Source organism: Schistocerca americana, chromosome 7 (genome assembly GCF_021461395.2).
Source record: "Schistocerca americana isolate TAMUIC-IGC-003095 chromosome 7, iqSchAmer2.1, whole genome shotgun sequence".
NCBI classification, from domain to species: domain Eukaryota; kingdom Metazoa; phylum Arthropoda; class Insecta; order Orthoptera; family Acrididae; genus Schistocerca; species Schistocerca americana.
The window spans coordinates 229,180,520-229,194,327 of NC_060125.1; the positions used below are offsets into that span (position 1 = coordinate 229,180,520).

General features: G+C 46.1%; 1 pseudogene; it reads right to left on the reverse strand.

Annotated features, from left to right (window-relative positions):
* Positions 1-1,468: 1,468 nt before the first annotated feature.
* LOC124623497 lies at positions 1,469-1,586 on the reverse strand (annotated as a pseudogene).
* Between the last annotated feature and the right edge of the window lie 12,222 nt (positions 1,587-13,808).

Below are 13,808 nucleotides of genomic sequence, written 5' to 3' on the forward strand. Positions count from 1 at the left end.
AATTTGCAGGCCAGAAGCGCAAATAGACGTGCAGTGAGTGGCGACAGGTGGCCATTTCAGATGTTTAACGCTTTACGCTCCATCGGACAGACGTCCATTGGCGTGTACGGCGTGAAACCTCTGAAAGCAAACACCGAGGGAGCATTACGGTCTACGGAATGTTTTCCAGCACTGGCTGGATGATCTCGTCATTCTGGAAGGCAGAATGTGTCAACGCAAGTACCGGGTGATCAAAAAGTCAGTATAAATTTGAAAACTGAATAAATTACGGAATAATGTAGATAGAGAGGTACAAATTGACACACATGCTTGTAATTACATGGGGTTTTATTAGAGCCAAAAAAATACAAACGTTCAAAAAATGTCCGACAGATGGCGCTTCATCTGATCAGAATAGCAATAATTAGGATAACAAAGTAAGACAAAGCAAAGATGATGTTCTTTACAGGAAATGCTCAATATGTCCACCATCATTCCTCAACAATAGTTGTAGTCGAGGACTGTAAAGCACTGTAAAGCATGTCCGGAGTTATGGTGAGGCATTGGCGTCGGATGTTGTCTTTCAACATCCCTAGAGGTGTCGGTCGATCACGATACACTTGCGACTTCAGGTAATCCCAAAGCCAATAATCACACGGACTGAGGTCTGGGGACCTGGGAGGCCAAGCATGACGAAAGTGGCGGCTGAGCACACAATCATCACCAAACGACGCGCGCAAGAGATCTTACACGCGTCTAGCAATACTTTGTCTTTTTTTTGTGCTAATAAAACCCCATGTCATTCCAAGCATGTGTGTCAATTTTTACCTCTCTATCTACATTATTCCGTGGTTTATTAAGTTTTCAAATTTATACTGACTTTTTGATCACCTGGTATACATCTATCCTTGGAGACCTTGTCCACCACTACATGCAGTTTGTTTTTCCTCGTGACGATGGCATCAACCAACAGGACAATGCAACATGTCTCAGAGCTAGAAGTGTTCAAAAATGGTTCAAATAGCTCTGAGCACTATGGGTCTTAACATCTGAGGTCATCAGTCCCCTAGAACTTAGAACTACTTTAAAAAAAAGGGACTCCGTCGTCAGGCCACGAGTGACCCACCGGAACCATCCGACCGCCGTGTCATCCTCAGTGGAGGATGCGGATAAAAGGGGCGTGGGGTCAGCACACCGGTCTCCCGGCGCCGCGGTCTAGGGCGCTGCAGTTTTGGACTGTGAGGCTGGTCCTGGCGGAGGTTCGAGTCCTCCCTCGGCCATGAGTTTTGTGTTTGTCCTTAGGATAATTTAGGTTAAGTAGTGTGTAAGCTTAGGGACTGATGACGTTAGCGGTTAAGTCCCATAAGATTTCAAATACATTTGAACATTTCGTCTGCCGGCCGTTATGATGATATTCTTGAGCTAAGTCGCTACTATTCGGTCGAGTAGCTCCTCAATTGGCATCACAAGGCTGAGTGCTCCACGAAAATGGCAACAGCGCATGGCGGCCTGGATGGTCTCCCATCCAAGCGCCGACCACGTCCGACAGCGCTTAACTTCGGTGATCTCACGGGAACCGGTGTACCCACTGCGGCAAGGCCGTTGCCTACTTGGAACTACTTAAACCTAACTAACCTAAGGACATCACACATATCCATGCCCGAGGCAGGATTCGAACCTGCGACCTTCGCGGTCGCGCGGTTCCAGACTGAAGCGCCTAGAACCGCTCGGCCACAACGGCCGACAGCTCGAAGTGTAGTTGCGTTGTTCGAAGAGCGCCAGGATGTGTTTACCGCACTCCCATGGCCACCAAACTCGCCGGATTTAAACCCAATGGAGAGTCTGTGGGATCACTTCGACCGGGCTGTTCACGTCATGGATGCTCAACTGAGGAACCTTAAGCAGCTCGCCACGGCACTGCAGTCAATATGATTCCACATCCCTGTCGGTATCTTCGAGAACCTCACTGACTCACTTCCTGCATGTCTGCCACTGCAAATGTGGTTATTCAGGCTTTTTACAGGTGGTCACGTGACCGTGAGTCGACAGTATATCTTGTAATGGTACTTGAATTACGTAACCATTACGGCACCTCAACTCAACCTCTCGATACCAGCGATATTCAACTGTGTTTCTGTAAAGTAGCTGACATATTTCTGAGACAACAATCAGATTTGATTTCATTAATGTAGAGGCACTTTGATATATCGACATGTTTATGTTGCAATGATATTATTCTTATGTGTATTCTTTCTTTTGTCACTATGATCTTTGTCGTACTTGCAACTCTTGATTTTTGGACGCGTAAGCGGTTAGTTAGTTAGAGAGTCGGACCTTGAGAAAGTCAAGTCTTGGACGTCATGTTGAAAAGACGTATATTGTAGTCAGCTTATAAAATGTGAACTTTAACAGTGAGGAAGATGTTTTCAAGTATGTTTTGTATTGTGAAGTGATGTTTCGTGTGTTACGTGATATTGCAGCAAAAGTAATAAAAAAGAAGTGTAACTTAAATTCGGAGCGCTGATTACTTCTTTACATCGCCGTTGTGCTAACTTTGAAAGGTTTAATCTTCAAGAATGGTTTGTGAAGCGCAGATACAAAACTCTTGAATATAGCAGAATAAAACCTAGGCCTCTTTGCATCCGAGCTTGGAATTATCACCTAGATTTTCGACGATTGAGCCACGATTTTACAACGAGACCAGCGTGGGAAACACGAAAAGATGAGTGCCTAGTTTATTCATTATTACATGAAATGACTTTATTTACTGTGCTCTAATGACGCCTGCCACACAATATGACTGTTGTTGCCCGAACATGCAGTATTTAGCAGCGTGAGCAACACCACAATCATTATTAAATTTTGACCTTTGTTGTGGTAGGGTTGTTAGAACCTGCCTAATTGGTGCTAACAAGGGAACCTCCCCATCGCACCCCCCACAGATTTAGTTACAAGTTGGCACAATGGATAGGCCTTGAAAAACTGAACACAGATCAATCGAGAAAACAGGAAGAAGTTGCGTGGAACTATGAAAAAAATAATCAAAATATACAAACTGAGTAGTCCATGCGCAAGATAGTGAACATCGAGGATGGTGTGAACTCAGGAGCGCCGTGGTCCCGTGGTTAGCGTGAGCAACTGCCGAACGAGATGCCCTCGGATCAAGTCACCCTCGTGTGAAAAGTTTATTTTTTTATTTTCAGACAATTATTATTTGTCCGTCCGTCCGTCCGATGCGAGGTAACTGCGCCGTAGTATGGGGACGTTGTATGAAAACGTTAAAAACATATGTTTTGACAGAGCACAGGGAAAACTGTGCGACTGTGAAACTGTTGCATTCATTTGTTGCAGTTTATGTGACAAACTCTTATGTTTTCATCACTTTTTTGGGAGTGATTATCACATCCACAAGAAAACCTAAATCGGGCAAGGTAGAAGAATCTTTTTACCCATTCTCCAAGTGTACAAGTTACGAGGATCGACAACATATTCCTGTCATGTGACGCACATGCCGTCACCAGTGTCGTATAGAATATATCACACGTGTTTTCCTGTGGAGGAATCGGTTGACCTATGACCTTGCGATCAAATGTTTTCGGTTCGCATTGGAGAGGCACGTCCTTTCGTCTACTAATCGCACGGTTTTGCGGTGCGGTCGCAAAACACAGACACTAAACTTATTACAGTGGACAAGACATCAATGAACGAACGGACAGATCGTAACTTTGCGAAAATAAAGAAGGTAAAATTTTCACTCGAGGGAAGACTTGAACCCAGGAACTGTCGTCCCGCAGCTGCTCACGCTAACCACGGGACCGTGGCGCTCCTGAGCTCACAGTAACCTTGATGTTGCCTATCTAGCGCATGCGCTACTCAGATTGTATATTTTGCTTATTTTTTTCATAGTTCCACACAACTTCTTCCTGTTTTCTCGATTGATCTGTGTTCAGTTTTTCGAGGCCTATCCATTGTGCTAACTTATAACTAAATCTGAGGGGGGTGCGATGGGGAGGTTCCCTTGTAAGCACAAATCCACTCGTGTCGGACGAGCTGCTAAGCACAGGCGCTTCCCGCAGTGACCGAGAAAAAAACAGGTACGCGTCGTCCCAGATGGTGGCGGGGCGTGGCGGGCGGTGGGGGTGGCTTATTGATCTGAGGGCCCGTCCCCGTCCGCGTCCGGGCAGCGCCTTGATCCCGCCGCGTCGCGCAGCCCGCGCGCTTTAATCCACTTTAAGCTACGCGCCACACATAAACAGCACGACGCGACGTCCCCCCCCCCCCTCCCCCCCCCCCCTCTCCAGCCGACATCGTGTAATAAAAGCCCGACGCCGGCGCTGCTGGGCCGGCGGCCGCAGATTTAGCGACGCTAACGAGCTCCTTCCGCGACACAATTAATCACACGCTCCCGACCGAGCTGCCGCTCTTTCATTACGCCGCGAATGTAAGTCGCTACTGGTAGAAAATTCCTCGCTGTCTGCGCGGCGAAAAGAATTTTTATGGTGGTCCCATACGACTATATTTTCAGTCTCACTGAACAGCAATACATGATCTTACCACAATCTCAAACGAGGGAGTGCGTAATTTTAACGTCTCAAAATACACTCTGGAAAGAAAACCGCCGGCCGTGGTGGGCGAGCGGTTCTAGGCGCTTCAGTCCGGAACCGCGCGGCTGCTACGGTCGCAGGTTCGAATACTGCCTCGGGCGTGGATGTGTGTGATGTCCTTAGGTTAGTTAGGTTTAAGTAGTTCTAACTTCTAGGAGGCTGATGACCTGAGATGTTAACTCCGATAGAACTCAGAGCCATTTTTTTTTTTTTTTTTAAGAAAACCCGCACCGCGGAGAATTTATCCGATTGGGAAGGAAACCAATAGATGTAAATATACACAGCCATAAAAATTATTATATAATACATAATAATTAATATGGGGTGATAAAAGCGGTAGATGTACAGTTACAGCTTGATGTGTGGAAGGAAATAACGAAAAGGTATGGATTAAAAATCAAAAAAAAAAGATAAGAGTGAAGTAATGGTATTTGGAAGAGACAAAGGGATCAACGGAAATATTACCTTGAATGGAGGAACCCTTCAAAGTGGTAGAAAGTTTCACTTATTTACGGAGTGAAATATCTAGGGATGGAAGAATAACTAACGAAATTAATAGGAGATTACAGAAGGGAGGCAAACAATAAAACACCTGATTTGGAATAAGGAAGTTTCAGAAAAAGCAAAACTCATTACGTATAAGAGTTATTACTTCCCTATTGTCACCTATGATGGAGAAACATGAACAATGACAGAAAGGGACTGGAGCAGACTGGAAGCAGAGGAAATGAAATTTCTCAGAGCGGTTAAGGAAAAAACAAGAATGGACAGAGTAAGGAATGTAGAGATTAGAAAGGACCTTAAACAAGAAAGTATGAGAGAAGAAATTGAAAAAAAGAGATTAAGATGGTATGGGCATGTTAAGAGGATGCATGGGCAGACACTCCCCAAAATTATGGAAGAACTAAGATGGATGGGAAAAGACCTAGAGGGCGCCAAAGAACACGGTGGAAAATGGGAGTGAGAATATCTGGAGAAAGGAGAGGTGTGACCCGGCAGCAAGTGGAGGAAGAAAAGTGGTGGGAGGACCAAGCCAAATGGAGAGGACTCGTCAGCATCCAGACCCAGCAGTAGCTGGAGCGGAATTCGGAGATAGATAGACAGACAAATTATTACACTTTCAGCAAAACTGGATGATTTGTTTAAGAGAAAGGGCTTCTCAAATTGAGCAAGTCAATACAAACTTGGTCCATTTGTGACCCTCATGCAAGCAGTTATTGGACTTGGCATTGATTAACATAATTGTTGGATGTCCTCCTGGGTGATATCATGCCAAACTCTGTCCAACTAAGGCGTTAGGACGTCAAAATCCCGACCTGCTTGAAGGGCCCTGCCCACAATGTTAGAAACGTTCTCAGTAGGGGAGAGATCAAACGACCTTGATGGTCAAGGTAGGATTTGGCAAGCACGAAGACGAAAAGTACAAAGTGCGGATGGCCGTTATCTTGCTGAAATGTAAGATCAGGCTGGCTGGCCATGACGGGCAATAAAACGGGATATAGAATATCGTCGATGTACCGCTATGCGGTAAGGATGCCGCGGGTGACAGCGAAAGGGTTTCTGCTATGAAAAGAATGGCGGGCAACAGGTTGGTATCTCACCGCTTTCGGAGGCATCTTCAGACACGTCTTCAGCCGGGAAACCCAGTGACTAGAGTAGATTTGACTTCAGTGATGAATGTCGCTTCGAACTGAGCCCCGATGATCAGCGACAACGCGACTGGAGATGCCCCAGACGGCGATGGGATACTAACTTGAATGTCACCCGCCATACGACAAGCCAAGCAAGATCTAGGTTCTGGGATGCTATTTCATTGACAGCAGGAACCCTTTGCTTCTCATTCGCGGCACCCTTACAGAACAGCGGCACATCGGCGAAATTCTACGCCCCGTTTTATTGCACTTCATGTCAAGCGATCCTCGGCTTACGTTTCAGCAAAATAATACCCGCCCGCACACAGCGAGGGTTTCTACTACTTGTCTATGTGCTTGCCAAACCTTAGCTTGGTCAGCAAGGTCGCCGGATCTGTTCCAGCTGAGAAAACCACTCCTTCTTCAGCCCCCAAGTGGCCCATCGGGACCATGCGACCGCCGTGTCATCCTCAAATGAGGATGCGGATAGGAGGGGCGTGTGGTCAGCACACCGCACTCCCGATCGTTACGATGGTTTTGTGTGACCGGAGCCGCTACCATTCTGTCGAGTAGCTCCTCAATTGGCATCACGAGACTGAGTGCACCTCGAAAATACGGCAACAGCGCATGGCGGCTGGATGGTCACCCATCCAAGTACCGGCCACGCACGACAGCGCTTAACTTCGGTGATTTGACGGAAACCGGTGCATACACTGCGGCAAGGCCCTTGCCATACAACCGAGAACGTTTGTAGCATTATGGACACGGCCCGCCAACCATCGCCGAATTTTCACGGTCTAACGCGCCAGTTGGACAGAATTTGGCAACATATCCCTCAGGAAGACATCCAGCAAATCTATTAATCATTGCCAAGCACAATAACTGCTTGCATAAGGGGCAAAGGTGGACCAACAGGTTACTGACTTGCTCAATTTGTGAAGCAGTTTCTCTTGAATAAAGCATCTAGTTTTTCTTAAGTTGTAATCACTTGTTTCTCTGTACATGTAAGCCACATCTACCGATTTATATCCCATTCGGATGATTCCTTCGTGACGCTTCGTTTTCTTTTTGTCATAGAGCGTGATATAGGGGAAACATGTACACCTAAACTGTTGCAAAAATTCAAATTAAACCTAACTAACCTAAGGACATCACACACATCCATGCCCGAGGCAGGATTCGAACCTGCGACCATAGCAGCCGCGTCGTTCCGGACTGAAGGGCGTAGAACCGCTCTGCCACAACGGCCGGCTGGCAACTACGCTACCCACCACTCGCTGTATATTGAACTGTCCAAAGTCACAACTAATTTTAAACACACTATAGACATAAAGAATAAGAATGTAGAATATTAAAAAGTTTGTTTTATTTAAAAAGCTTTAAGACTTTTCACATAAAGAATTCGAAGGTATTATCTTTCAGCACGCCGTCGTATAAACGTTAGGGGAGTGTTTCCCGCCTGCAACGTATGCAACCCTTCCTTCGACTGTGGGCGGCGTACTGCGAAGCACTCAGGCGCTCACAAACACCGCAGCAGAGATCGACTCCGCTCCTGACAGCTATTAAAAGGAGTGGTTGGGAGGGCAACGACCGCGTCGGAGCTGTCAGCTGTCTACCAGGCCGCGTGCAATTAGCAAAAACATGCTGACGTCAGCCTGGCTGTTCAGACACTCGATGCCAGTCGTTCTCGGACGGGACGAACTGGGAAACGGCAACTCGACTTTTCTAACGGTTTTCTCCAGATTATCTTCAATATTGCAGGGTGACAATTATATAACTATATGAAATAAAATCGTCATAACTTCTGAACAGTTTGCGTTACGACGTTCAAACTGCAACGGTTGGTAGAGGAGCATGTTGGGAATTAGTATATGCGTGGTTCGGTTTAGCGACGAAGCCCACTTTCATTTGGATGGGTTCGTCAATGAGCAAAATTGGCGCATTTCGCAATCGAGTAGTCTCTTCAGACTGAACGGGTGGGTGTGTGATGCGCAATGTCCAGTCACGGAACAATCGATTCCTTGATGGCACGGTGACTACCGAACGGTACGTGAAGGTTTTGGAAGACGATTTCACCCCCATTATCTAAAGTGACCCTGATTTCGACAAGATGAGGTTCACGCACGCCGGAGCTCGACTCCATCGAAGCGGACGAGTGTTTGATGTCTTGCAGGAGCAATTTGGGGACCGCATTCTGGCTCTGTGGTACCCAGAGGCCACTGGCATGGGCCTCGATTAACCGCCATATTCTCCGGATCAAACACATGCGACTCCTTTTTGTGGTGCTATATTAAAGACAAAGGTATAGAGAAATAACACCAAAACCATTGCTGAAGTGAAAACTGCCATTCAGGAGGTCATCGACAGCATCGATGTTCCGACACTTTAGCGGGTCATGCAAAACTTCGCTATTCGTCTGTACCACACCATCGTGAATGATGACAGGTGTATCGAACATGTCATAACCTAAATCCGAATATCTGTAGTGACGTGTACCCGTAAAATAACGTTTGTGCACGCCGTAGTTTGTAACTAATTTACGTTTTCTTTCATATAATTCAATAATTGTCACCCTGTATATATCTATACCGCTATACAACAAAGTTACACTACTGGCCTGTAAAATTACTACACGAAGAAGAAATGCAGATGATAAACGGGTACTCATTAGATAAATATATTATACTAGAACTGACATGTGATTACATTTGCACGCAATTTGGGTGCATAGATCCTGAGAAATCAGTACCCAGAACAACCACCTCTGGCCGTAATACCGGCCTTGATACGCCTGGGCATTGACTCAAACACAGCTTGGATGGCGTGTACAGGTACAGCTGCCCATGCAGCTTCAACACGATACCACAGTTCATCAAGAGTAGTGATTGGCGTATTGTGACGAGCCAGTTGCTCGGCCACCATTCCACCATTGACCAGACGTTTTCAATTGGTGAGAGATCTGGAGAATGTGCTGGCCAGGGCAGCAGTCGAACATTTTCTGTATCCAGAAAGGCCCGTACAGGACCTGCATCATGTGGTCGTGCATTATCCTGCTGAAATGTAGGGTTTCGCAGGAACCAAATGAAGGGTAGATCCACGGATCGTAACACAAATGAAATGTAACGTCCACTGTTCACAGTGCCGTGAATGCGATCAAGAGGTGACCGAGACGTGACACCCCATACCATCACGCCGGGTGATACGCCAGTATGGCGATGACGAATACACGCTTCCAATGTGCGTTCATCGCGATGTCGCCAAACACGGATGCGACCATCATGATGCTGTAAACAGAACCTGGATTCACCCGAAAAAATGACGCTTTGCCATTCGTGCACCCAGGTTCGCCGTTGAGTACACCATCATCGGCCCTCCTGCCTGTGATGCAGCGTCAAGGGTAACCGCAGCCATGGTCTCCGAGCTGATAGTCCATGCTGCTGCAAACGTCGTCGAACTGTTCGTGCAGATGGTTGTTGTCTTGCAAACGTCCCTATCTGTTGACTCAGGGATCGAGACGTGAATGCACGATCCGTTACAGCCATGCGGATAAGATGCCTGTAATCTCGACTGCTAGTGATACGAGGCAGTTGGGATCCAGCACGGCGTTCCGTATTACCCTCCTGAACCCACCGATTCCATATTCTGCTAACAGTCATTGGATCTCGACCAACGCAAGCAGCAATGTCGCGATACGATAAACCGCAATCGTGATATGCTACAATCCGACCTTTATCAAAGTCGGAAATGTGATGGTACGCATTTCTCCTCCTTACACGAGCCATCACAACGTTTCGCCAGGCAACGTCGGTCAACTGCTGTTTGTGTATGAGAAATCGGTTGGAAAGTTTCCTCATGTCAGCACGTTGTAGGTGTCGCCACCGGCGCCAATCTTGTGTGAATGCTCTGAAAAGCTAATCATTTGCATATCACAGCATCTTCCTCCTGTCAGTTAAATTTCGCGTTTGTAGCACGTCATCTTCGTGGTGTAGCAATTTTAATGGCCAGTAGTGTAGATCTGTCTCAAAAATTTTGAAAGTACGGATATTTTTATAACAAGACTTTTAATTTGGCGCATCATAAGAATAGCGCTTCTTCATGCTTAAGATCTTTGGTAGAGACTCAGCCTGCCATTTGTGTCTCTTGGCGCATTGTCGTTTGCGACCAAAAATGAACAATTTGGAGTAGAAGGGGCGGATGTGCAGCAGGCCGGCAGCCTCCGTACAAGTTCCTTTAAAACTTTCTAGTCTTGATTTACGCCGTTCGAACGTTCAGTTCCAAAATCTTAATATTCGGTTAAACGGATTCCACTCAAAACGCATAACATACTGACTGCCGGCAGTTGAAAACCGCAATGCCAGGAAGGATGACAAAGTAACTATATTCAGCGCTTTTTTTCCAGCGGTACGCAGCGCTATGCAGTACTGGCATCTTTTTTCCTAGGTTTAAATAAGTGTTCGATTTGTATAGAGTGAAATGTACTACAAACACCTGGTAGGTGGCACTGTTTTCGCAAATGAAATTGCCATTTTTATTTTTTATAAGTTGACACCACACTTATTTGTTTCATATGTCTGTATCGGAAACAGGAAGGTGCGCTCAGTTCACTTGTTATAGCCGTGTTTCTTGTTCTATGGCGTTTTCACTGTTGCAAGCTGGTGTTTGGGAGTAATTCAAGTCAATTTTGAGTAAATCTAGATTAAATCAGAGCAACCATTTTTCAAAACGAGTAAAATAAGTAGCTTCTTGATCGTAATTAGTAAAAAAGGGTAAGCCGAAGAAGCGGAAATTGTCGAATCTGCACATGGTCAACACAAAAAAGATTTTGATCATAACTAGCTCGAATGTTGGACACTGTTGCAGAAAAATGAATTCTGCGGGAGAAGTGAGTGGCTGTATTCGTGTTGTTCTACGTGAACTTTCAGAACCAGTGAGTCTTTTCCTAGATATAATAGAATTATCAGATGTAACTGCAAATGGTTCAAATGGCTCTGAGCACATTGGGACTTTAACATCTGTGGTCATCAGTCCCCTACAACTTAGAACTACTTAAACCTAACTAACCTAAGGACATCATACATATCCATGCCCGAGGCAGGATTCGAACCTGCGACCGCACCGGTCGCGCGGTTCCAGAGTGTAGCGCCTAGAACCGCTCAGCCACCCCGGCCGGCTAACTGCAAATGGACTTCTAAATTCTTTAATTTGTCATATTGAGGATTCAGGACTCGCTGAAGATTATTTAAAGGAGTATGTATAGTCTCTAACTTGTGATTGTATAACTGTGGTATCTGGTGTGCTTAACGGTATAAGGATGCTAATGGGAGAGAAGTTTCCTAGTATCTTTTTCTGGCATTGTGCTAATCACCGCCTTGAATTGTATGTTAGTGAGACGGTGAAAGTGTGGCAGGGATCAAATGCTTCAAGAGCTTTTTTTAGACAGTCTTCACGTAACTGCTTCACATAAGAATGCTAGGGAACTAGAGGCTTGTGCAGCGACACTAGAGCTTCAAACTTCTAAAAATTGGCAGCGTTTTAAGCACACGCTGCGTTGCATCTAGCTTTCGAAGCGTTTCTGCACTATGGCAAGGCAATGAAGCCCTCGTACTTCACTTTCAGGAGGCAAAAGTACACAATAAAAGCAGCGAAATAGATCGTTGTCTTTATAAGGCTATGTTGACAAAAATAATGTCATGCGAGTTTGTTGTTGATTTGTACCTTACATTTGATGCTCTCCGAGAACTCAGCGAAATACGTGTAGATCAGCAAGAAAGAAATGTTGACTTGTACAAAGCACACAGGAGGATAATCAATACACGTCAGTGTTTTCAAGTAAGCGTTGAAAATCCTGACCCACACTACAGTATCGTTCTTCATAGTAAGGAGGCCGTAAAGATCGAAAATGACTGCCACAGCCGTGCGATTACTTCATCTGATTTTCTTAAAAGTCCGAAAGAAGCTGCTGGAAAGCGTCTGTTTCAAGGGGATGAAAGCGCCAAGATTTTAGATTCTACCTATTGGCCAGGAAACATCTGACGTTTGGTGAAGCCGAAATTAGGAAGTTAGCACGCAAATTTCGTTTCAGTGAAAGATAAGCAGTTCATGGTATCCGAGAATATCTTCAAGAAAATAAATTCACAGAAATACAACTTCCCCTGAAGCACACTTTGCGCAGAACTCCAACATCTTCCAGAGAACGTGAAAGGGGTTTCTCTCAAGTGCATGTTATACTTGTTTTACCTAGATCATCTACGCTTGTATGGACAGCTTCTGCACTGCTAATCATAAGACTGGTAGGGCCTCTTCTCGCTTAATTAAAACGTAATAAATGTGTAGATTCATTGCAGCTCCATAATCGTTATTCTGCCTGCAAGAAGCAGGTCGTAAGAGATGAGAGTACATCGGAGGTTATATTGAAATTGTGGGAGTTGCTGGAATAACATGTTCGTGAGTGCCGGCAACTTTTCTTCAGAAGAAAAGTACTGATCGCACACAGTCGACTCAAACTAATGGAACAGCCGCCTCTGTCGTCGCCAACGTGCAATAACCACTCACAGACGGCAGGCTTCAGCACTAGCACTGGCGGGTATATAAGTATTGTCGAGGGGGGGGGGGGGGGGGGGGGCGACATGCGGGAAAAGAGTGCAGTCATTGTAATGCGGAAACGAAGCGATTTATCTGACGCCCGGAAGGGCTCATGTTATGCGTTCGTTTAAACCTTGTTTCTATACTGTGTTTGCTTTCCCATGGTTATTGCGATTATGCTGTTGTTCTCTCTCTCTCTGCGTGAGAGGCAACGGCGGTGTGTATCGATATTCGCACCTTGTACTATCTTTGGTCTGGTGCTTATAGTTTGCCCGCATCTCGTGGTCGTGCGGTAGCGTTCTCGCTTCCCACGCCCGGGTTCTCGGGTTCGATTCCCGGCGGGGTCAGGGATTTTCTCTGCCTCGTGATGGCTGGGTGTTGTGTGCTGTCCTTAGGTTAGTTAGGTTTAAGTAGTTCTAAGTTCTAGGGGACTGATGACCATGGATGTTAAGTCCCATAGTGCTCAGAGCCATTTGAACCAGCTTATAGTTTCTGGTTGCGCTGTGTGAGCAGTCGGTCGGTTGGCGTGGAGCAGCGAGGAAATCTCCGCGGGGCGTGGTTTGGCTGGGCCCGCTGGCGGTCTCTACGCATGTCGGAGTGTGTGGGGCTGTCCCCACTGCTACGAGGTCCGTGGCTCACCGACCCTGGATACGAAAGTTGAGTTTGCATTTAATTTACCAGCAAGCCAAGACTGTTCACATTGTGCCGTTTGGTTCTCGTTGTTGGCTGTCGGGACATTCCCGTGAGCAACAACGTGTGTGTTCGAGTTGGCGAAGTCTAACTGTATTTCGTTATTTGCAATTGAAGTGCACCAGCGGAATTTTCTGCCTTGTGGCCGTTAACGTTCCGGTTACCTGCCCTGGCCATTGACGTAAATTTAGGCTGTGTCCTTTCCCCATCGTGTTGTCGCTTTCCAGCACAGTGTGTAGTTTGATAGCTTAATGTATGCTTGGTTGTTGGCGTTCATGCCATTTTACGTTTTGCATTGAACTCCTGGTTGTGTGCTGGTCGA